The sequence below is a fragment of the Zea mays genome, chromosome 5 (genome assembly GCF_902167145.1).
Source record: "Zea mays cultivar B73 chromosome 5, Zm-B73-REFERENCE-NAM-5.0, whole genome shotgun sequence".
Classification (NCBI taxonomy): Eukaryota; Viridiplantae; Streptophyta; class Magnoliopsida; order Poales; family Poaceae; genus Zea; species Zea mays.
The window spans coordinates 226,245,131-226,267,512 of NC_050100.1; positions in this window are offsets into that span (position 1 = coordinate 226,245,131).

Genomic DNA, 22,382 nt, shown 5'->3' on the forward strand with positions numbered 1-22,382 from the left:
GTATTGATCAAGATAAGTCCAGAAACTATGGTTTAAAAGGTTACTACAACTAACCATAAAACTCAATATTAATCTAGGAAGTGTGTCTATATGCTGAGGTTTCTCATCATCATCTACTATAAGATGGTGAGATCAAATCAAATACACAAATATTAAGCTACATGTAAGTTACGAAGACAATATAAAAAACACCACTGCATTGGATATTATAAGTTACTACAGAGCGAGCTTTGGATCTTTTTGAGCTTGTTGAGGTTGTCCCTGAGCTTCATACCGAGGGCGTTGGAGATGACCTGTGAGAACCTGTTGTCCTTGTAGTCATTCCTGTCGAGGAACCAATCTGGCACCTTGAACTACCTAGGAATGGCCACGACCGTCATCAGGCGCTCTAGCTCAACCACAACAAACCAAACCTCAACCAGTAAGATTGAGTCAACCATACTCCAGACTCAATTGTATAACACCCTCAACTCACAAATCCTAGTAGTTTTGCTAATAAAAAAACACAGGTGTCCCCTTTAAAATTTGAGCTCGCGCAAGAACAGCCAACCCCACAAATCTAATCATTCCCCATGTACTATAACAAACTGAGAGTAATTTGATTATTTAAGGCATTAAATGAGTTCATTTGAAAATGTGACCAACTATAAAGTTGCATAACTTTTTGAGATCTACAAGTTTTATTTTAATAGTTTCTACATCCGAGACCGTTTACAAAATTTGAATTTTAAATTTGAAAACTTCACATGAATTTTTCAATGATAAGACGATTTCAAATCAAAACGTTGTTAATTACAAAGTTTCATTACATTTCAAGACCTACAACTTTTATTTTGGTGGTTTTTTCCATCCGAGATAGTTTAAAAAATTCAAATTTCAAAATTCAAACATAGTTTTGCATAACAACATGGTTTCAAACCAAAACATTGTCAACTACAAAGTTTCATAACTCTTCAGTACCTACAACTTTCATGTTGGTGGTTTTTTCTTTCGAGGTTGTTTTCAAAATTCAAATTTTAAATTTTTTAAATTCAGACGTAGTTTTCGTTTTGACAATATGACTTCGAATGAAAAATTTGTCAACTACAAACTTCTATAACTTCTCAAGATCTACAAAATTTATTTTGGTTGTTTGGTCATTTGTTTATCTCACATGATGGTTTTAACAATATGCACAAATTTTATACGTCTCTCTCGTAGTTTCATAAACTACGAGAGAGATATAGGTTTTATGAACAAATTTATTTTTATTTTGTCATATGAAGAAATGTTCAATATATAAATTGTACATCATGATGAGTTATACAAATTTGTAGTGGATAACTTTTTCATTTGAATTAATTTACAAGCTTTAAAATGTGATTTTTAAATTGTCTTTGCTTAGTGTTGGAAAAAAGCACTCGGCAAAGAGCTCTTTGTCGAGTGTCAAAAAAAGACACTCGGCAAAGAAACTCTTTGCTGAGTGTCAAAAATAAAACACTCGGCAAAGAGCTTCTTCGCCGAGTGTTTTCTTTTATCGAGGGTTTTTTTGCGTGGAACTCGGCAAAGAGCTTCTTCGCCGAGTGTTTTCTTTTACTGAGGGTTTTTTGTGTGGCACTCGGCAAAGAGCTCTTTGTCGAGTGCCCGAAAAAACACTCGGTAAAGAATTTGGCACTCGGCAAAGAGACAAATTCCGGTAGTGAGCAGCGCGCTCAGCCTCAGTGCATGCACAGGCGACCGCCGCATCGTGTCTTTCACTGTGGATAGGCGACGGAGAAGGCGGCGGCAACAGACGCGTACGTGTCCCCGGGCTGCATGACGTAGGTGACGAGCGCCGAGACGTTGTCGGTAGCGGCCGGGCACTGGCAGAAGACGGGGAACGTGACCATGGTGCCGACGTCGAGGTCGGTGGGCACCAGCGTGGGGTTCACGTGCTCCACGGCCTGGTACTGCGTGAGGTTCTGCAGCTTGGTAGTGGAGACGATCCAGTAGGTGTCCGCCGGGCCGATCTGGTACTGCATCGGTGTGTATGAGCTGGGGGACCGGGAGGGGCAGCCGAACTGGAGCGGTACGAGCAGCGGCTGCCGTTGGCTGGCGCGGCCGTGGTGGAGAGGTTGCTGGCGTGCGCGACCATGAAGCGGCTGACGGCGAAGAGGTCACCGATGGCCGCGAGATCGAGCGGCACGCCCGCGAAGCCGGCGCGGTAGAGCACGTACGCCTGGCACGGGTACGTGCGGTTGGCGGCGCAGTTGAACCCCTCGATGGACGCCAGCGCGACCGTGGCCATGGTCGTGTTCTGTGACCTCGTCGAGGCGGGGAACGCGCACAGGCAGAGGAGCAGCGGTAGCGCGTTCAGCCTCAGTGCATGCAACAAGACAACGACGGTCGCTGAGCCTCAGAGGAAATACGATGGGTGGCGCCTCGCTAGGTTCCTCCCGCCCAGCCCCGTCAGTGCTTGCATAGTGTTCCTTAGTGCATAGTGGTCGATGATAGTGCAGCTTCTGCGGCTTGCATGCAGTGGGAGGGTAGGTGCACACGCGATAAGGGGAGGCGGGGGCACGACGTGGTCTACGTTAGCTTCTTAATAGTTAGTAGCCTTAATAGTTAGTAGAGATGATGATGATGAATCTAAATACATATATATAGAATATATATATTAATTATTTTATGGATCAACCAAAAAAGAAAAAAGAATTTTATTTTGGGACAGAGGGAGTTCAATAGAAATGTACTCACTGCCTAAGTGCCTAGTGCAGATGTGTTCCTCATCTAAAATCATTCCACGCATGAAATAGTTGTCATGTGACGATATGAAACTGTTGTGCTGAAACCATTATTCCGACTGATGCACACTTATTTCTATTTCTGGCTGCTACATGTTTCATAATTTTCTATGTTTTTCTTTATCTACACTTGCTTCTTTTATCATGTCTTGTTCAATAGAACCTATACTTATATCATCACTTGCCTACTTGGATTAAACATCAGTAAACTATCAACCGAGTGCGCATCTTCAAATGTAACTCTTGTATATGGATCATAGTGCATATATATAAACAAAATAGAATTATTATGGTAGAAAGGAAAAGGCATGCATACTCTACTTTTGTGTAGAGACTGAAAAATAAATAGACGATTTTTATGAGAGGTGATAAGTTGGAAATTAATTAGGTAATTTTGTTACTACATACAAAGTATAGGAAGGGCAGAGCATCCGACATAAAGTTGGTTATGTCTAGTTACATTTTTTTTATCTCTAGCACATCCAGTAACCACTACAAGAATCCGTGGCTTTGCCGAGTGCTCGGCACTTTGCCGAGTGCTTTTTGTCGGGCACTCGGCAAAGAAGCCTTTGTCGAGCGCCGCACTAGGTAAAGTCCTGCTCTCGGTAAAGATCGCATTTGCCAAGAGCAGGACTCTCGGCACATAAATACACTCAGCAAAGACATCTTTGCCGAGTGCCAAACACTCGGCGAAGGCGGCGCTCGGCAAAGGGCCGTCAGCAGTCGTCTATAGCTGACGGCCGTTAGCTTTTGCCGAGCGCCAACATCGTCTTTGCCGAGTGTCATTTCTAGACACTCGGCAAAGTATTTTTTTATATTGCCAACCAAATTTTTTGTGGTATGTTCCTACACTATGTAGACCTACAAGTATCATTTTGGGACAATTATAAAAGTGTTTTCTATAACTATTAGATTTAGTTTGTTTATTTGAATTTCTTCGGAAAACTCACATTTGAACTGCAAGTAACTCGAAACTTCGAAAACCGTGCATGCAAAAATGATATCCATGCTATTTAGCACAAGTTACGACCGATTTTAGGAGCGGACCGGAAACTTCGAGCACCATGCTCACTAAACATGGTCGTGAACTTGCCATCCAGCTGTTTAAAAATTGTATAAAACACAAACAAAGTCAGAAATCATGAAACTTGTCCACATGTCATGATATCATATGTAGAGGCTATGATAAAAGTTTGAGAATGTTTCGAGAAAGTTGTGAGGCAGTATGTGTAGAAACCTAAGAGAACTACATTGAAACTCTATGATTTCATGTGTAGTTCTCTTAGGTTTATACACATACTGTCTGACAACTTTCTCGAAACATTCTCAAATTTTTATCACAACCTCTATATATGATATCATGACATGTGGACAAGTTTCATGATTTCCTGACTTTGTTTGTGTTTTAAAAAAAATTAAACAGATGGATGGCAAGTTCACAGCCATGTTTAGTGAACATGGTGCTCGAAGTTTCCGGTCCACTCCTAAAATCGGTCGTAACTTATGCTAAATAGCATGTATATCTTTTTTGCATGCACGATTTTCGAAGTTTCGAGTGACTTGCAGTTCAAATGTGAATTTTCCAAAGAAATTCAAATAAACGAACTCAATCTAATAGTTATAGAAAACACTTTTACAATTGTCCCAAAATGGTACTTGTAGGTCTACATAGTGTAGGAACATACCACAAAAAGTTTGGTTGGCAATATAAAAAAATAAAAAAGTACTTTGCCGAGTGTCCAGGGTAGGACACTCGGCAAACCTTGGTCTGCCGAGTGTCATAAAGAAGGACACTCAGCACATCATTCTTTGCCGAGTGTCCACCGTCGGGCACTTGGCAAAGTATATTTTTATATACTTTGTCGAGTGCTTGTCAGTAGGCACTCGACAAAGACTTCTTTGCCGAGTGCCGGATCTAGGGCACTCGGCAAAGCATATTTTAAATTTTAAAAAAATATTTCCCGAGTGCCAGATCGCGGGCACTTGGCAAAGACGTTACATATACAGCGCTACCAGGCCTCATCTTCTCCTTCTCTCCTTCTCCTTTCACTTTCACACTGACGCCCGCCGTCCCGTCTTCCCCGAGCGCCACCACCGCCGTCCGCGGCCGCCCCCACACGACCGGTCGGCCGCCGGCCACCACCACCATTGGTCTGCCCCCACGCGCCCGGCCAACCGCGCGCCTCCCTGCGCCCGCAGCCGCCCCTCCACCGCCGTCCGGCCGCCCCCACGCGCTTGGCCCACCGCCGCCCGGCCGCCCACGAGCCTCCCTGCGCCTAGTCGTCCATGCGTAACCGCCGTCCGGCCACCCCCACGTCCACCATCGTCGCCGGCCCCGGCCTCGAATAGGTCTGATTTTGTTTATCAATCAAAGCTTGTACTACTACTCTACAATTAATTGTATATATATGATGTTCAAAATAATGCATATGCATTTCGTTATTCGACTAAATCTATAGGAAAATAACAATATTTATGATACTAATTTGAGTCTAAAATCATAAACCCTATGATAGATGTGGTTCGATTACTTGTATATATGATGTCCAATGCATTGCATATATGCCATACTGTCGTTGATATACCTGTGGATGTCAGTCATCGTGCTGCTACTTTTATTTGCAGGTTTTGGAAACCTCCCCGTGCAGGGGAGGTGCTGCCGATTTGTTTTGTCGATATATGTTAGAGTATGGAGGACCGTGAGTGGATGTACACGGGCTGTGTAGGAAGGAATGATGTCACCCCTGAATGGATTAGAAAGATCAATGATTTCGTGGAACGAGCATATGACGAAGCTGCTAAAGGAGCGAGCCTAGTCCCATGCCCGTGCAACAAATGTACCAACCAGAAAACAAAATCAAAGAAGGCCATGGTAGAACATATTTGGAAGAATGGATTTACACCGGGCTATACTCGGTGGATCTTTCATGGTGAAGCGCATCGTACGAGAGAGGAGGTGCTGAGACAACGCGCCGAGGATTTTGATGCCGATGCGGGGGTAGCGGATATGTTGAACGACTATCACGAGACACAGTACGCCTGAGGATGTACGGATGACGAGCCAGAGCCGACTGCAAAGGCGTTCTACGACATGTTTGACGTGGCACAAAAACCCCTTCATGGCCAGACAAAGATTTCTCAACTAGATGCCATTGGACGTGTAATGGCGTTCAAGTCACAATACAACATGAGTCGAGATGCATTTGATGGCTTGTTGATGGTTATTGGGAGCCTCCTTCCGGAGGATCATGTTCTGCCAAAGAGCATGTACGAGGCACAGAAACTCCTTCGTGCACTCAAGATGACGTATGAGCAGATACATGCTTGTCCGAAGGGCTGCGTGCTATTTATGAAAGAATACGCGGAGGCAAAGTACTGTCCCAAGTGTAAATCGTCTAGGTTCATGGAGGTAGACTCTGGTGATGGACAGAAGAGGCAGCTCGACATCCCCTTGACAATCCTACGACACCTTCCGTTCAAAACGAGGATTCAGCGTCGATACATGACCGAGGAATCCGCGAAACATATGACATGGCACAAAAATGGAAAACGATACAATCCTGAAAAGATGGTGCACGCATCTGATGGTGAAGCATGGAAACACTTTGATGCCATTCACCATGAGAAAACCGGAGAGGCTCGTAATGTACGTGTTGCGCTGGCCACAGATGGGTTCAATCCCTATGGAATGAGTGCTGCCCCATACACATGTTAGCTCGTGTTTGTTATACCAATCAATCTCCCCCCGGTGTGTGCTTTCAATGGCAGAATATATTCGTGTCGTTGATAATTCCTGAACACCCGGGGAATAAAATGGGCGTGTACATGGAGCCTTTGATCGATGAATTGGTACGTGCTTGGGAGAAAGGGGTATGGACGTATGACCGAGCTACGAAGAAAAACTTCAGAATGCATGTTTGGTACTAGTACTCCATGCATGACTTACCAGCGTATGGGCTATTTTGCGCCTGGTGTGTTCACGATAAGTTCCCATGCCCAGTTTGCAAGGAAGCTCTTAGGTTCATTTGGTTGAAAAAGGGTGGCAAATATTCGTCCTTCGATAAACAACGACAATTTCTCCCTCCTGCCCATCCATTCCGCCTAGACATCAAGAACTTTATGAAAGGTGTCGTAGTGACAGACCACCCACCTGCAACGATGACTGGTGTCGAAATTCATCAACAGATAGATGGGCTCATGGCCAATACAGAAGGTGGTTTTGTAGGATATGGTGAGCAGCATATGTGGACACATAAGTCGGGCTTGACTCGGCTCCCCTATTATGACAACCTGCTCCTTCCACACAACATTAACGTGATGGACACTAAAAAAATGTTGTCGAGGCACTTTGGGCAACAATTATGGTCATTCCTGATAACTCAAATGATAACGTAAAGGCAAGAGTGGATCTGGCAGCGTTATGTGATATACCAAACCAAGAGATGAAGCCGCCAAGTGGTGGAAAGACATGGAGAAGGCCTAAGGCCGATTTCGTCCTAAGCAGGGCCCAGAGGAAGGAAGTACTTTAGTGGATCAAGATGTTGATGTTCCCTGATGGGTATGCAACTAACCTGAGTAAGGGGGTGAACTTATCTACTCTGCGAGTATTAGGGATGAAGAGTCATGACTTCCACATATGGATTGAATGGATTCTTCCAGTGATGGTTTGAGGCTATGTCCCTGAGCATGTATGGCTAGCGCTTTTAGAGTTGAGCTATTTCTTCTGTCAGCTTTGTGCAAAAGAGTTATCTCGGACCGTGGTTGCAGACTTGTAAAGATTGGCACCCGTGTTACTATGTAAGCTTGAGAAGATATTTCCACCTGACTTCTTCAATCCAATGCATCATTTGATTCTTCATCTCCCCTATGAGGCACGAATGGGGGGCCGTGCAGGGACGTTGGTGCTATCCAATCGAGAGATGTCTAAAGACTATTCGAAAGAAATGTAGAAATAAATGCAAAATCGAGGCTTCCATTGTAGAAGCATACATTCTAGAGGAGGTCTCAAACTTCACAACAACTTACTATGGTGACAAATTGCCGAGCGTGCATAATCCACCCCCTCGTTATAATGATGGCGACAATGAATCGAACCTTAGCATATTTCGAGGCCAACTCGGAAGCGCAAGTGGCTCAACCACCAAGACCCTAACACATGAAGAGTGGCGGCATATCATGCTATATATATATTGACCAACCTTGAAGAGGTGACGCCATACATGGAACAATTTCTTCATGAATTCTGGCGTCGATCAAGGAACCCAACTCCACAGGAATATGACACTCTTCTTAGAAAGGGTGCGAGAAATGGATTGCTCGATTTCATTTCCTGGTTCAAACGTAAGGTACGTGCTTAGTTTGTCAAAGATATCCGTCTATGAACTTAATTTAGCGTCTTTTAACTTGCGAATACTTGTAGGGCCAAACAGATCCGTCTATGAGTGCCGAGTTAAGACAAGTAGCGAATGGCTTTGCTTATAGGGTCAAGAAATATTCTTGGTATGACGTCAATGGATACCATTTTCGCACAACAAACTACGACCAAAGTCGGCCCAATCAGAAAACAATGTGTTCTAGAGTCTTTACGCCCAGCCTTAACGATGTTGATTATTTTGGACGAATTGAAGAAATATATGAACTCAATTTTTATAGTTCCAAACCTCTTACTCCAGTGATATTCAATAAATGTCATTGGTTTGACTCTCAAGTGACGAGACAGACACATTCTAATCTTGGGATAGTCGAAATTCGACAAGATTCCACCTTACCAGGATACGATGTCTATATCCTGGCCCACCAGGCCACACAAGTGTATTATCTCCCATATGTGTGCCAAACGAAAGAACATCTTAAGGGTTGGGATGTTGTGTATAAGGTATCGCCGCACAGGAGATTACCTGTTTCTAACGATGAAGATTATAACTTAGACCTGGACACATATGATGGAGAGTTCTTCCAAGAAGATGGACTAGAAGGGCGATTTGAGATAGACTTAACCGAAGCTATCGGAATTGACGTAGATATTGAAATGGTTGTTGATGAGGAGGATGATGAGGTGCAAAATGAGAATGACTTAGTAATCCTTGAAGGCAATGACATTAATGACGAACTAGCGCCTTCAGATGGTGTTGACTATGAAATGGTTGATAATGATGATGAGAGTTATGATCCTGCTAACCCCGACACATATGAAGATTATTTTTAATCGATGTAATGCTATATGACTTTTTATTTCGCATCTATTTTTAAATACATCTTTTTATATGTGCTTATTTGTTTACTCTTAATTGCAGGTTGTTGGACAAAGATGGTGGGTGGTTGGTTGAGGAGGAGGAGGGGGGAGGAGCAGGACGACGGATGAGGTAGAGCAGGACGAAGCACAGCAGGCGGCGCAGCAGGACGACCTTGTCGAGCAGCAGGCGGCGCAGTAGGACGACGACGACCAGCAATAGGACGACGACAAAGCTCAGCAGGACGCCTCAGGTTATGGCACCTCAGGTTCGAGGAGTGTCTACCTGCGAGGTCCCGCGAGTCTCCCTCAGCGTCCCATACTTCGGGACAAGCGGCCGCTGATTCGGCCGGATGGGGAGAGGCATGTAACTTTATGTTCTTCATTCTTGTTCATGTTATGTGTTCAAAATCATAATATAAATAATACTTTTTATTTGTCACTTGGACAGGTCTTGGACGGTTGTGGAGAATGTTGGGGGTCATCGTCGCAACCCTAATGGCATCCTCGGCCTGCTGTGCAGGGAACACTTCCTTGGACTGGTTGAGTATGTCGGAGTGACGGGCCCAACCTACACCTTCGACCACTACGCTGTCGCCCCCGATGCAGTAGACCGGGACGACCGAGAATTCAATAACAAAGCGGAGCGGGTGAAGCAAGAGATGTGGGTAAGTCTTAGTATAATGTAAAATATGTCGCATTCGTTGCACATCCTTGAAATAACGTATGGATACATCATTTTTGTATGCAGGATTTCTACAGATGCGAGGCTAGATAAGAGGCTAGGGCGGATGTGGTGGCCACCACGAGCTGTAAAAAGCTCGTCGTGGACATGCACTATGATGACCGAATCCAGACCATCGTCAGCTACCACGGCTCCGTCCTTGGGGAGAATGTGACCAAGCAGCAAGCCCGAACCATGTCGTTGACCAGGGACCAGTACCTGCAGGTAAAGTCATGCATGTTTGGTACCAGTACTCCATGCATGAATTTAATTTTATCTTCTCATATGCATTTTACGTGTTTACTTTGTAGATGATTCCATATTGGTGCGCCGCACATCCTCTGTGCTGGGAGCAGATGGTGGATAGGTGGTGCTCACCTGAGTGGGACGAGGCGCACAACGCTAGCCGGGAACAACGTCTGATGATGCAAGGTCCCTCGCACCACCAAGGCAGCCACAACCTCGGCAAATATGCAGAAGCATGGATACACCCTCTTTTTTATTTAGGTATATAACACTGGATTAGATATTATTTCTAACTATCTCGTTGGTTTTCTTGAAGTCGGTGTCACATGGTGGCTAGCCTTGCTCCATCTTCTCGGCCTATGCTATGGCTCACAAGGGCAAGGCGACGTCCGACGTCACCTACAACCCGGATGATGGGCTCGAGGCGTACAACAACCCTGCCGTCTACAGTCGCTTTCATGACTACACCGCCATAACGCAGGAGGTCCATGGCCCAGAATACGATCCGAGGATCGAGGAGATCGACCCCAATGTGCTCATGAGGGTCGGAGGAGGCAAGAGACATGGGTGGTACTAGATTGCCGACGGGGCAATCGACTCGTTGTCCACTCCCACTCTGTTTCAGGTGCGAGCAAGGAGCATGGGCTTGAGTCCAGCCATACGACCTCGGCACGACATCTCACAGCATCACATACAACAACTCAAGGTTAGTGCTTATGTAACTAGTCATTACTTGAGTTATATACCTTCTCTTTGAGTTACTATAACATTTGCTTGTAATATTACAGACCCAGCTAGAAGAAGAGAGGAGGGAACGTCACGAGATGGAGGCAAGGATGATGGCGAAGCGGGAGGCGGAGCGGGCGGCTCGCCTAGCAGATCAATAGAGGATGACGGAGATGTTCCAATACATGTAGAGCCTTGGCGCCGCACAGGGTTTCGCTCCGCCACCTCCATTGTTCCCTACAATTGACCCTACTCTGTTACATACAACTGTGAGTATCAAAATTGTAGTTAGATGTTGGTAATGCATCTGATATAACACATGTAATCTCTTCTCTGTGCAGGGCCAATCTGGGGTGGCATCCAACAACCCTCATGAAGCGCCCAGCCCATCATAGCACCAGTCGCAGCACCAGTCCAACCGCCCACCTCGATTAGAGTTATGCTTTTAGTGTTCAGACTTTAGAACTTATGTTGAATACTTATGTCAGAGCTTGAGACTTATGTGTTGATACTTCTAAACTTGTGTTGATACTTATGTTTGTGTTGAGAACTTGTATATTAATGTTTGTGTTGGATATTTATGTCTGTGATGATATCTGTGATGTATATATGTGATATATGTGATGATATCTGTGATATATCTTTTTTTGTTTGGATGGAATAGGAAAAACAAATAAAAAGGTGTGTACTAGTCACTTTGTCGAGTGTTACACTCGGTAAAGAGGGGCTTTGCCGAGTGTCAGGACCATATCACTCGGCAAAGAACCAAGACCTGGGCACCGATATAGGTTCTTTGCCGAGTGTAGTGGCCCTAGCACTCGGCAAAGAGGCACGCTTCGCCGAGTGCCATATAAAGCACTCAACAAAGAACCTGACAAAGGGACCCACTGACGGATTCTTTGCCGAGTGCTGGCAGGCAGACACTCGGCAAAGAGTAACTTCTGTGCCGAGTGTATTAGGAGACACTTGGCAAAGGTAACTTCTTTTCCGAGTGTCAGCTAGAACACTCGGCATAGATGCCGTCTCCGTCACCCCGGTGCCGTGACGACGGCTTTTCTTTGCCGAGTACTGTCTGGCACTCGGCAAAGTCTGTGCCGAGTGCCCGAGAAAAAATACTAGTCAAAGAAGCCTTTGCCGATGTACTGTTCGCCGAGCCCTCTTTACCGAGTCCGACACTCGGCAAAGACGTTACCGAGTGTTTTTTCAGGCTTTGCCGAGTGCTTCAGGCACTCGGCAAAGCGACCGATTTTGGTAGTGAACATAAATTGCTAATCATATGTTTGTTTTTCTTAGTCCAGCTACTTATTCTATGTCTATATTATTTTTTACATGCTTACTTGATACACATGATAGCTGTGTGAAGAACAAATTTAATCATGAAAAAGTACAATATCGACAATGTACATGCTCTCAATCCTACATTGCAAAGGCTTATATATTGGTAAAAAGATAATCATTGTTTATTTATCTGCATAGTTGAATGGTCTGCGAATGTGTCATGATGCCAATAGAGTAAGTTTAACATCTTCGTTTCCTCATATAGTTACCTCTAATTGTTTCATTTTAGTGTTCACCTACATTTCTTAATTATGCAACAACCTTTATTTTATCCGCATAGTTAAATAATCTATGAATGTGTAATGATTCCAATAAAGTCAGTTTAACATCTCTATTTCTTCATATAGTTGCCCTTGATTGTATCGTTTTAATGTTCACCTATATTTCTTGATTATGCAACAACCTTTATTTATACTTCAACACCATATGTTTTATATCTTGACATGTGACCGTGATATCCTAATTATTCCACCTGGATGAATTGTATTTATTTTTGTTATTGACACATGTTACTTGAAGGATGCTTTCATAATGACTCATTTTACTGCTTTAGCACTGTTAATATCTAAAATGCCTTTCAAATTTTAGCACTGTTCATATCTAAAATGCCATTTAAATTGTTATTTCAAAATCTAACATGTAACTTATTTCAAGACCTCCATTCTCACCGGACTCATTTTGTATTATTTTAGAAGCAAGAAAAATATAAGGATGCTAAACCTAGTGCAATGGATCTTTTCAAGGAGATGAATTGCAGTAAGAAGAAAGGTTTTAGTGAAAATTTTCAGAAAGCTATATGTTTTGAAGTTATATGATTTTAAGTTAAACGATTTGTAGATATATGCTTTGAAGTTATATGATTCACTTCTGGATGAAATATCTGTGTTGAAAAAATTCATACGATATTTTGGTTGTGATGTGTAATTTTCTATGACGATATGAATTCGTAAGATGTGTTCCTTCTGATGACGATAGTATCGGTCACAAATGCTTTGCCACATCACTTGCCACGTCATTACATTTTATGATAAAAATATTCATCATAAATGCATTGCCATGTCAGCTGCCACCTCATCTGCCACGTGATACAATCTACGACACATGTTTTCGTCCTAAAGGTTTTGCCATGTCACATGCCAATCATCACATTAGCAATGTGGCAGTGCATGAAATTATGAATTGTGACGTTTCTAGAGGCACTTATGACAAAATAGAGCGTCATTTAGTGGTAAATCTGGTGTGCGTCATAAGACTTCTGAAGATTTTTTATGATCGTCATTGTAGTTTATTTAACACGCACCTTCTATGATGATGGCCTTTTCGTCACAATGGTGTTACCAAGATACAACCTGTGACAAATAAACACTAGTTAATTAGTGACATTAGCATAATGTCATAGAAGGCCTAAAAGATTGTAGTGACTGTCGTGTATCACCATTTAGTCTTTGCTTGCGACACGACTGTTCGTGGTTAACTGCTATCGCCAATAGACTTGAAAGTTTGGGCTGGGCCCATTTGGGACCGACACAGCATGACACGAAATTAGGAGCCAAAAGCATGGCCCGACACGAAAGAAAATAGGTCGGGTTGGCACGACGTGAATGGTCGGGCTGTGCCTCAATATTAAGCACGATGGGCGGCACGACACATCATTACTAGATGGACCGTGCTTGTGCCAACACGACACGAAGTGAGGCACAAATTAGAAAACTAGCGTTTAAATGGTTACTAGTCTGTTGCCTGTGCATTGCGACGGCTCACAACAATACCCATGTTAACTATCCACAAAAAGATCTCAAGACTTTTTATTGATTGTCTCCACTGTCCGTATAATATTTTTTTGATTTGACTAACTAATGTTGTTGTTTACTCCATGAAATATATCTTGGTACAACACGACCAATGAAGGGAGCGATTAGAGGAGAGTTCACAACGACTGACTGAACAAACAGAGATTATAGAATGACATAATTTCACCATACAGAGACCAAATAAGAGGAAGTTTGTGAGCTCAACTTTCTAAAATAAGTCACATGAAATCAAACTTATAAAAAAGATAGATCAAAATATGGAGTGGTTGCGGAAGGCATGCATCAATAAAAACTAGATGCGCTCCATACAAATTATGGTACTTCGTAGCAATTACTAACATTTAAAACGAACAAATGACCCTTCCTTTTACTGTTAGCGTGACAAATCATTGCTGCTCCATCCAATTCAGCAACCTCAAACACCATGGAGTCCATTGCGCCAATGTGGTCTCAGAAACGACCTAATGCATGCAAGAGTCAAGAACACAAGGGATGAGCACCCAGTGGTAGTGCCCGCATGGATTTCCAAATCCTAACACATATTTTTGCAGGATTCATGAGCCATCATTAGAAGAACACAAATCATGTGCAGACAATAGATAAAGTATTAACACACCCAAATTATGTTCAATCCTTAGCACAACAAAAAACTAAACCCAAAACAACAGTGGAACAACACAATAATTTTTGCAATGACAGAAGGATGGGTGACATGTACATAGAAGTAGTAGAAGCATACTGAGTTGACAGCGTGGTAAGGGAAAGACCATGTAGATAGGCGATGCTGATCCATCCAACGGGTACCATAGGTAGCAAATCAGGGACCCCCATCCCTCGCCTCCCCACGTTCAAGGTTTTGTGATACGACCACGCCATTAAGCGACATGTTACAACCCCAAGTCAAGCTACATCAAGTCAAGTACAACCAACATCATCACCAGCCCAAGTCTTTGATGGACCAATACACGTAGTTGAGCTAAGAAGCTACGACAAGAGGTTCATGCACTACTTTATAAATTTCAATTAAACACTAATGAGAACTTTATGCTACCTAAGTCGTGTATGTTGATATTGCTTAGTGAAAGGGAATTAGGCTTACACCTATTTCCTAAATGATTTTGGTGGTTGAATTGCCCAACACAAATAAATTGGACTAACTAGTTTGCTCTAGTCTATAAGTTATACAGGTGCCAAAGATTCACACTTAGCCAATAAAAAGACCAAGGATTGGGTTCAACAAAGAGAGCAAGGGATAACCAAAGGCGACGCTGGTCTGGCGCACCGGACTGTCCGGTGTGCCACCGGACAGTGTCCGGTGCACCAGGGGACTTCACGCTGAACTTTTCACCTTCGGGAAAATCCAGAGGCGCTCCGCTATAATTCACCGGACTGTCCGGTGTACACCGGACAGTGTCCGGTGCCCCAAGACTCAGCGTCTCTGAACTCGCAAGCTTCGGGAATTCGCTCCGCTATAATTCACCGGACATGTCCGGTGTACACCGGACTGTCCGGTGAGCCAGCGGGGCAACGACTACTTTGCGCCAACGGTCACCTGCAGCAGCAATCAATGCGCGCCAGAGCGCGTAGAAGTCAGGCACGCGCGAAGTGGCACACCGGACACTCTACAGTACATGTCCGGTGTGCCACCGGACATCAAGGCGGGCCCAGCAGTCAGAGCTCCAACGGTCGGAACCCAACGGCCTGGTGACGTGGCTGGTGCACCGGACACTATCCGGTGTGCACCGGACTGTCCGGTGCACCATGCGACAGACATCCTCCACCAAACGGCTAGTTTGGTGGTTGGGGTTATAAATACCCCCAACCACCCCACATTCAAGTCATCCAAGATTTCCTACTTCAACTACTTACAAGAACTCTAGCATTCAATTCTAGACACACCCAAGTGATCAAATCCTCTCCAAATTCCACACAACGCCTTAGTGATTAAGTGAGAGAGATTTGCTTGTGTTCTTTCGAGCTCTTGCGCTTGGATTGCTTTCTTCTTTGATTCTTTCTTGCGATCAACTCAATTGTAACCAAGGCAAGAGGCACCAATTGTGTGGTGGCCCTTGCGGGGAAGTTTTGTTCCCGTTTGATTGAGAAGTAGAAGCTCACTCGGTCCGAGGGACCGTTTGAGAGAGGGAAAGGGTTGAAAGAGACCCGGTCTTTGTGACCACCTCAACGGGGAGTAGGTTTGCGAGAACCGAACCTCGGTAAAACAAATCCGCGTGTCACACTCCTTATTCGCTTGCGATTTGTTTTGCACCCTCTCTCACGGACTCGATTATATTTCTAACGCTAACACGGCTTGTAGTTGTGATTAACTTTGTAAATTTCAGTTTCGCCCTATTCACCCCCCTCTAGGCGACTTTCAATTGGTATCAGAGCCCGGTACTTCATTAGAGCCTAACCGCTCGAAGTGATGTCGGGAGAACACGCCAAGAAGGAGATGGAGACCGGCGACAAGCCCACTACAAGCCACGAGAAGGCTACATCGGAAGAGTCCCGCAACAAAGGGAAAGGGAAGGAGAAGAAAGCCTCCTCCCACAAGTCACATCAGAGTGGCGACAAGAAAAAGAAGATGAGGAAGGTGGTCTACTACGAGACCGATACTTCATCACCTTCTACCTCCGGCTCCGACGCGCCCTCCATAACTTCTAAGCGCCATGAGCGCAAGAAGTTTAGTAAGATCCCCCTACACTATCCTCGTACTTCTAGACATACTCCATTACTTTCCGTTCCATTAGGCAAACCGCCAACCTTTGACGGTGAAGATTATGCTAGGTGGAGTGATTTAATGAAATATCACCTAACCTCACTCCACAAAAGTATATGGAATGTTGTTGAGTTTGGAGCACAGGTACCATCCGTAGGGGATGAGGATTATGATGAGGACGAGGTGGCCCAAATCGAGCACTTCAACTCCCAAGCCACAACCATACTCCTCGCTTCTCTAAGTAGGGAGGAGTACAACAAGGTGCAAGGATTAAAGAGCGCCAAGGAAGTTTGGGACGTGCTCAAGACCGCGCATGAGGGTGATGAACTAACCAAGATCACCAAGCGGGAAACGATCGAGGGGGAGCTCGGTCACTTCCGTCTTCGCCAAGGGGAGGAGCCACAAGACATGTACAACCAGCTCAAAACCTTGGTGAACCAAGTGCGCAACCTCGGGAGCAAAAAATGGGATGACCACGAGATGGTTAAGGTTATTCTTAGATCTCTTATTTTCCTTAACCCTACTCAAGTTCAATTAATTCGTGGCAATCCTAGATATACACTAATGACTCCCGAGGAAGTAATCGGGAATTTTGTGAGCTTTGAATTTATGATCAAGGGCTCACGGAAGATCAACGAGCTTGACGGTCCCTCCACGTCCGAAGCACAACCGGTCGCATTTAAGGCGACGGAGGAGAAGAAGCAGGAGTCTACACCGAGTAGAACACCCATCGACGCCTCCAAGCTCGACAACGAGGAAACGGCGCTTGTCATCAAAAGCTTTCGCCAAATCCTCAAGCAAAGGAGGGGGAAAGATTACAAGCCCCGCTCCAAGAAGGTTTGCTACAAGTGTGGTAAGCCCGGTCACTTTATTGCAAAATGTCCTATTTCTAGTGACAGTGACAGGGGCGATGATAAGAAGGGGAGAAGAAAGGAGAAGAAGAGGTACTACAAGAAGAAGGGCGGCGATGCCCATGTCTGTCGCGAGTGGGACTCCGACGAAAGCTCTAGCGACTCCTCCGACGACGAGGACGCCGCCAACATCGCCGTCACCAAGGGACTCCTCTTCCCCAACGTCGGCCACAAGTGCCTTATGGCAAAGGACGGCAAAAAGAAGAAGGTTAAATCTAAATCCTCCACTAGATATGAATCCTCTAGCGATGATAATGCTAGTGATGAGGAAGATAATTTGCGCACTCTTTTTGCCAACTTAAACATGCAACAAAAGGAGAAATTAAATGAATTAATTAGTGCCATCCATGAGAAGGATGATCTCTTGGACTCCCAAGAGGACTTCCTAATCAAGGAAAACAAAAAGCATGTTAAAGTTAAAAATGCTTATGCTCTAGAGGTTGAAAATGTGAAAATTTATTTAGTGAGCTAAGCACTTGCCATGAGACTATAGACAACCTTAGAAATGAGAATGCTAATTTGTTAGCTAAGGTTGATTCTATTGCTTGTAATGTTTCAATTTCCAATCTTAGAAATGATAATGATGATTTGCTTGCTAAAATTGAACATTTATCTTACTAGCCTTAGAGATGAAAATGAAAAATTGCTTGCTAAGGTTAAAGAACTAGATGTTTGCAATGTTACAATTTCTGACCTTAGAACTAAAAATGATATATTGCATGCTGAGGTTGTAGAATTGAAATCTTGCAAACCCTCTACATCTACCGTTAAGCACACTTCTATTTGTACTAGATGTAGAGATGTTGATGTTAATGCTATACATGATCACATGGCCTTAATTAAACAACAAAATGATCATATAGCAAAACTAGATGCTAAAATTGCCAAGCATGAACTTGAAAATAAAAAATTTAAATTTGCTCGTAGTATGCTTTATAGTGGGAGACGCCCTGACATTAAGGATGGCATTGGCTTCCAAAAGGGGGACAATGTCAAACTTAATGCCCCTCCTAAGAAATTGTCTAATTTTGTCAAGGGCAAGGCTCCCATGCCTCAGGACAACGAGGGTTACATTTTGTACCCTGCCGGTTACCCTGAGAGCAAAATTAGGAGAATTCATTCTAGGAAGTCTCACTCTGGCCCTAATCATGCTTTTATGTATAAGGGTGAGACATCTAGTTCTAGGCAATCAACCCGTGCTAAGTTGCCTAAGAAGAAAAATCCTAGTGCATCAAATGATCATGACATTTCATTCAAAACTTTTGATGCATCTTATGTTTTAACTAACAAATCCGGCAAGGTAGTTGCCAAGTATGTTGGGGGCAAACACAAGGGATCAAAGACTTGTGTTTGGGTACCCAAAGTTCTTGTATCTAATGCCAAAGGACCCAAAACCATTTGGGTACCTAAAGTGAAGAACTAAACTTGTTTTGTAGGTTTATGCATCCGGGGGCTCAAGCTGGGTAATCGACAGCGGGTGCACAAACCACATGACAGGGGAGAAGAAGATGTTCTCCTCCTACGAGAAAAACCAAGATCCCCAACGAGCTATCCCATTCAGGGATGAAAATCAAGGTTTGGTCAAAGGATTGGGTAAAATTGCTATATCTCCTGACCATTCTATTTCCAATGTTTTTCTTGTAGATTCTTTAGATTACAATTTGCTTTCTGTATCTCAATTATGCAAAATGGGCTACAACTGTCTATTCACTGATGTAGGTGTCACTGTCTTTAGAAGAAGTGATGATTCAATAGCATTTAAGGGAGTGTTAGAGGGTCAGCTATACTTAGTGAATTTTGATAGAGCTGAACTCAACACTTGCTTAATTGCTAAGACTAACATGGGCTGGCTCTGGCATCGCCGACTAGCACATGTTGGGATGAAGAATCTTCATAAGCTTCTAAAGGGAGAGCACATTTTAGGATTAACAAATGTTCATTTTGAGAAAGACAGGATTTGTAGCGCATGCCAAGCAGGAAAGCAAGTTGGTGCTCACCATCCACACAAGAACATCATGACGACCGATAGGCCACTGGAGCTCCTACACATGGATCTATTCGGCCCGATCGCTTACATAAGCATCGGCGGGAGTAAGTACTGTCTAGTTATTGTGGATGATTATTCTCGCTTCACTTGGGTGTTCTTTTTGCAGGAAAAATCTCACACCCAAGAGACCTTAAAGGGATTCTTGAGACGAGCTCAAAACGAGTTCGGCTTAAGGATCAAGAAAATTAGAAGCGACAACGGGACGGAGTTCAAGAACTCTCAAATTGAAGGCTTCCTTGAGGAGGAGGGCATCAAACATGAGTTCTCTTCTCCCTACACGCCACAACAAAATGGTGTAGTGGAGAGGAAGAATCGAACTCTATTGGACATGGCTAGAACCATGCTTGATGAGTACATGACATCAGATCGGTTTTGGGCCGAGGCGGTCAACACCGCCTGCTACGCCATCAACCGATTGTATCTACACTGAATCCTCAAGAAGACATCGTATGAACTCCTAACCGGTAAAAAGCACAATATTTCATATTTTAGAGTCTTTGGTAGCAAATGCTTTATTCTTGTTAAAAGAGGTAGAAAATCTAAATTTGCTCCTAAGACTGTAGAAGGCTTTTTACTAGGATATGATTCAAACACAAGGGCATATAGAGTCTTTAACAAGTCCTCTGGACAAGTTGAAGTTTCTTGTGACGTTGTGTTTGATGAGACTAACGGCTCTCAAGTAGAGCAAGTTGATCTTGATGAGATAGGTGATGAAGAGGCTCCATGCATCGCGCTAAGGAACATGTCCATTGGGGATGTGTGTCCTAAGGAATCCGAAGAGCCTCCAAATGCACAAGATCAACCATCCTCCTCCACACAATCATCTCCACCAACTCAAAATGAGGATGAGGCTCAAGTTGATAAAGAAGAAGATCAAAGAGATGAGCCACCTCAAGATGACGGCAATGATCAAGGGGGAGATGCAAATGATCAAGACAAGGAGGATGATGAACAAAGGCCGGCACACCCAAGAGTCCACCAAGCAATCCAACGAGATCACCCCGTCGACACCATCCTCGGCGATATTCATAAGGGGGTAACTACTAGATCTCGTGTTGCACATTTTTGTGAGCATTACTCTTTTGTTTCCTCTATTGAGCCACACAGGGTAGAGGAAGCACTACAAGATTCGGATTGGGTGGTGGCGATGCAAGAGGAGCTCAACAACTTCACTAGGAATGAGGTATGTCATTTAGTTCCATGTCCTAATCAAAATGTTGTAGGAACCAAATGGGTCTTCCGCAACAAGAAAGACGAGCATGGTGTGGTGACAAGGAACAAAGCTCGACTTGTGGCCAAGGGATACTCCCAAGTCGAAGGTTTGGATTTCGGTGAAACCTATGCACCCGTAGCTAGGCTTGAGTCAATTCGTATATTATTGGCCTATGCTACTTACCATGGCTTCAAGCTTTATCAAATGGACGTGAAGAGTGCCTTCCTCAATGGACCAATCAAGAGAAGAGGTCTATGTTGAGCAACCTCCCAGCTTTGAAGATAGTGAGTACCCTAACCATGTCTATAAACTCTCTAAGGCGCTTTATGGGCTCAAGCAAGCCCCAAGAGCATGGTATGAATGCCTTAGAGATTTCCTTATCACTAATGGATTCAAAGTTGGAAAAGCCGATCCTACACTCTTCACCAAAACTCTTGAAATTGACTTGTTTGTATGCCAAATTTATGTTGATGATATTATATTTGGGTCTACTAACGAGTCTACATGTGAAGAATTTAGTAGGATCATGACACAAAAATTCGAGATGTCTATGATGGGGGAGTTGAAGTACTTCTTGGGATTTCAAGTAAAGCAACTCCAAGAGGGAACCTTCCTAAGCCAAACAAAGTATACTCAAGATATTCTAAGCAAGTTTGGGATGAAGGATGCCAAACCCATCAAGACACCCATGGGAACCAATGGGCATCTCAACCTCAACATGGAAGGCAAGTCTGTGGATCAAAAGGTATACCGGTCGATGATAGGTTCTTTACTCTATTTATGTGCATCTCGACCGGATATTATGCTTTCCATATGCATGTGTGCAAGATTCCAAGCCGACCCTAAGGAAGCTCACCTTACGGCCGTAAAACGAATCTTGAGATATTTAGTTTATACTCCTAAGTTTGGGCTTTGGTATCCTAGGGGATCCACTTTTGATTTAATTGGTTATTCGGATGCCGATTGGGCGGGGTGTAAAATCAATAGAAAGAGCACATCGGGGACTTGCCAGTTCTTGGGAAGATCCTTGGTGTCTTGGGCTTCAAAGAAGCAAAATTCCGTAGCTCTTTCTACCGCCGAAGCCGAGTACATTGCCGCAGGCCATTGTTGCGCGCAACTACTTTGGATGAGGCAAACCCTTAGGGACTATGGTTACAAACTAACCAAAGTTCCTCTCCTATGTGACAATGAGAGTGCAATCAAAATGGCGGATAATCCCGTCGAGCATAGCTGCACTAAACACATAGCCATTCGGTATCATTTTCTAAGGGATCACCAACAAAAGGGAGATATCGAGATTTCATACATTAATACTAAAGATCAATTAGCCGATATCTTTACCAAGCCACTAGATGAACAAACCTTTAACAAACTTAGGCATGAGCTAAATATTCTTGATTCTAGGAACTTCTTTTGTTGATTTGCACACATAGCTCATTCATATACCTTTGATCATGTCTCTTTCATATGCTATGTCTAATGTCTTTTCAAGTGTATTTCAAACCAAGTCATAGGTATATTGAAAGGGAATTGGAGTCTTCGGCGAAGACAAAGGCTTCCACTCCGTAACTCATCCTTCGCCGTCGCTCCAAGCAACTCTCCATCTTTGGGAGAGAGAGCCTGAGTCCAATGCAAAAGGACTCCGTCTTTGGTATAATC